Source organism: Prunus mume, linkage group LG4, assembly GCF_029339155.1.
Source record: "Prunus mume cultivar Tortuosa linkage group LG4, ASM2933915v1, whole genome shotgun sequence".
Classification (NCBI taxonomy): Eukaryota; Viridiplantae; Streptophyta; class Magnoliopsida; order Rosales; family Rosaceae; genus Prunus; species Prunus mume.
Window position 1 is genome coordinate 8,888,993 of NC_142701.1, and position 4,083 is coordinate 8,893,075.

At 36.0% G+C, this 4,083-nt stretch overlaps 1 pseudogene; it reads left to right on the forward strand.

Annotated features, from left to right (window-relative positions):
• Positions 1-875: 875 nt before the first annotated feature.
• LOC148917852 (uncharacterized) lies at positions 876-3,512 on the forward strand (annotated as a pseudogene).
• The last annotated feature ends 571 nt before the right edge of the window (positions 3,513-4,083 follow it).

Here is a 4,083-nt window from a genome sequence, read left to right on the forward strand (position 1 = left end):
ATTATCTTATTAGTTTGTAAATATATTCTCTCAGATCTCTCTAAATATTCTATTAGTTTGTATATTCTCTCAGCTTTGATTTCTTAATAAGGGTTCTTTTATGTTTTGGGAGCTATGGGTTCTTGATGGGAGATATATATGGGTTCTTTTATGTTTTGATGTTTGCATTCTGTTAAGGGTTCTTTGAAAAGGAATGGGGATGGAAGAATTAGGCTTTGGTTTTTTGTAAACCAGACCAACCGTCATCCAAATTTTTATTATACGTCAGCTTTTTATTTACTACCTTCGTCGACCCTAACCCTAACAAATATCTTGTTAGTTGCTTAAAGACGATGGTAAATAGACATGCCATCGTCTTAATCTATGTTACGTGATTATTGTTTTGTAAAAACCGTCGTCTGATTTCCAACCCGAGTATGGACAAAAACATACTCGCTTGCCTCTAGGGCCTTGGAATTTGTCAAGAGCAAAGAAGATAGCGGTTTGCAATTCTTTCTATAGTATGAAGGTCCCTGAAGGTTATTGTTCAAATATAAAAAATCTTAAAAAATCTTGTATCTTTAAAAGATTCAAGGCTTCTTGGACTTAAATCTCATGATTGTTATACCTTGATGCAACAATTGCTCCATGTGGCAATTCGTTCTGTTTTGGAGAAGCCTGCAAAGTATGCAATAACTCGATTGTGCTTTTTCTTCAATTCTATATGTGCAAAGACGATAGATATTTCCAAGCTAGATAAGTTGGAAGAAGATGTAGTAGTTACTTTGTGTTTGCTTGAGAAGTACTTTCCCCCTTCATTCTTTGATATCATGGTTCATCTAGTAGTACATATTGTCAGAGAAGTTCGTCTATGTGGCCCAGTATATTTTAGATGGATGTATCCATTTGAAAGGTATATGAAAGTGCTATCATATAGGAGCTATCTTATTAATGGTGTTAAATTTAACACCAATGCACAAGATGATGTGTGAACTGTCCAAAATAGTGGAGTTTATTTACTTGCACATACTATGCAAGTTGCTTGTGCCAAGGATAAAAACCCTATTGTCTCCAATATGGGTTTTTATGGTGTTATTCAATAAATTTGGGACCTTAACTACCAAAATTTTAGAATCCCAGTCTTGAGGTGTGATTGGATAGATAACACTTCGGGCCTTGTGGTCGACGAACTTGGATTTACCCTTATAGATCTGAGTAAAATTGGACATAGGAATGACCAATTTGTTATGGCTTCTCAAGTCAAACAAGTATTTTATGTTAACAACCCAATACATCGTGGTTAGTCGGTAGTGTTATCAATGTCTAATAGAGAATATAATAATGTTATTGGTGATGATGTGCTAGGTGATACTAGAATTGAGTGTGAGCCATTTACTAGAGGGATACCAAATGTTGACACATTTGATGACCTAGTGGGTGAGTTAGGGAATGAAAATATTAGAGATGGGTGTGAAGATATATGGATTGATTGATTGTTGTACATTACTTATTCTGTTAATTGTATGACACTAATTAATAATTCTGTACATCATTTCAATTCTGATCACATATTCATTATATGCAGGCTTTGGGCACTACAAATCAAAATTAAAAAGTTGGGTTAAAGCTGTAAAGTACGACAGTCCGGTAAAAAAACTAGAAACACAGACGTCTAAAATAAAAACAACGTCGGGTTTTAAAAGGCAAAAGACCGTAAAGCAAAAAAACTGACATCTGAAAAAGAAATCAAGTCGGTTTGGTTAAAATAAACCGTCTTCTAAATGTCAAAATAAAGGCCGTTCAGTTTCATTAACTGTCGTGAAAGGTGTTCTGCACATCGGATAGTCTAAAATAACTGACGTCTCCTAGCATACATACGTCAAGGCAGGTTAAACAAGCGACTTTTAAAAGGACAACCACGTCATTATGTAATCAAAACCGACGTGATAAACAATTACAACGTCAACTAGATGGATCTCTAGACGTAGTGATATAATTAACTACGTCCATTAATTTAACTCCACGGACGTTGAATACATAATCCACGTCGGTTATTTTTCTATCCACGCCTTTAATACTATTTATAACGTCATCCTTTGACAAAAACCAACGTGGGGTATAGTTTGGTACGTCAATATTGAGTAATATTATGTCATTTTAAATCTTTTAGACGTCGGTTATTTAGAAAAAGTGACATTTAACTGTGTCAAAGGGCCTTCTTTGTTAAATTTAAACGACGATTCTCGCAAGTAACAGACGTGGAATATACTTACCACGTCGGTTTTTATTAAAGTTCTCGACATGGATAATTACATAAGCGTCGGTGATGCCAGGTGCAGGACGTGGTCATATCATGTTACGGCGGTTATTAGGAGCCAAATGACATGCAATACTCTTTAAATGTATGTTGGTTTGTGTAAACGCTGTACTTTATGTTTTAGACGTCGGTTTTTTTGTTTGTTTAACGTAGTACAAATTAACAACGGTTTCTAGCTTATCCATGTCGTTTTTCCTTCTTTTAGGGACGTGGATAATTATCTGTACGTCGGTTCTTCTTTTGATCTTGACATGTAGAACTCTTTAGACGTCTCAGTTTTCATAAAACCGTCATCTAACGTTGTCGAAGATTTCATTTTACCCTAATTATGTAGTAATTACAAGTCAGTTCGGAATAAATCTAGACGTTGAATTATTTAACGACGTCGGTTATTAACCGTCGTTATTGGTTGTACAAAAGAAGGCGGTCGATTTCACGACAGTTGGAAAATCTTCTAGACGACGGTGGTTTCCCGTCATCTATTTCTATTTTTGTAGTTGTGAATGTAAACAAATAGGGCACAATACTTGTTAATAGGTTCTAAACTATGCTAGAATAGATGAGAAAAGTTAATGACACAAACCATAGTAGAATGATGGTGTCAATAGTATACGATTTTAATAAAACATAAGGGGTGAATAGCTCACTAATAATTGAGTAGACTTATGCTCTTGTAAATAAAGAACTTTCCAACTCAAGAAAGTATAAGTTCTGGAACTCCCTAGGTAACAATAGTTGAACCTTAAACTCTTCCGGCTTACATTCAGATTTTGGCTGGATAATTTACTCTAGTACCACTGCTCATATGACCTTTGATTCTCGAAACTTTACGTATCATACCTCACCTCACTTGAGCAGTGTGGCCAATGCTAATGGTGACTCAAGTCCTGTTACAGGAACATGAATAGTGGAATTAACTCATTCTCTCTCCCTACATCATTGCTTACTTGTGCCTTCTCTCTCCAATAACCTCCTGTATATTGGACAAGTCACTAAGCAACTTAATTGTTTTGTATTAATGTATCAATTTTTTTGTCTTCTTCAGGATAGTCTCACGAAGGAGATCATTGGGCATGCTACTAAGAGAGGGGGATTGTATTATGTTGATGATATTTGTCAAGACCAGGTTCATCTTACCAAAGGTTCTGTCGAAGATCGTCAACAACGCACTCTACTGTGGCATTCTCGTTTAGAGCATCCATCTTTTGGCTACTGAAGACGTCTTATGCCATCTTTATTTTATGGTTTTAGTCTTGAGGATTTTCAATGTAATAAGTTTGTGTTGCCCAAGAGTCATCATGTTCACTTTCCTTTGAAAATTAGGTACAAATTCATGGGCAATTCACTAGTGTAGCCTCACCACAATGAACCATAAGTCCAGAAAAAGCCCACAAGCCAACAAACCCAACAGACGAAACTCTAAAGCGACCCATGAGCGTAAATGAACCCTATCACCACCACTTGAAGAAGCGTCGTTGCGGCCACACCTAACACCGCATCCATAATAGGTATTGGAAAAATATGATTTACAGTGATCAACCTACGGATAAGAGCAAACAAATAAACAAAAATAAAAAAACCATGTCAAATAACAGTTGGGTGATTTATAGCAACCCTCATCAAATACGATGTAGAGCCAAATTTAGAGAACATGAGTAGTGTTAGAGAGCGGGTTTTGGGAGAATGATTTTGATTGAGAACATAGACTTATTCTCTTTTAAATAAAGAACTTTTCCAACTCAGGGAAGTACGAGTTCTGGAAGTAACTCCCAAGGTAACAATAGTCG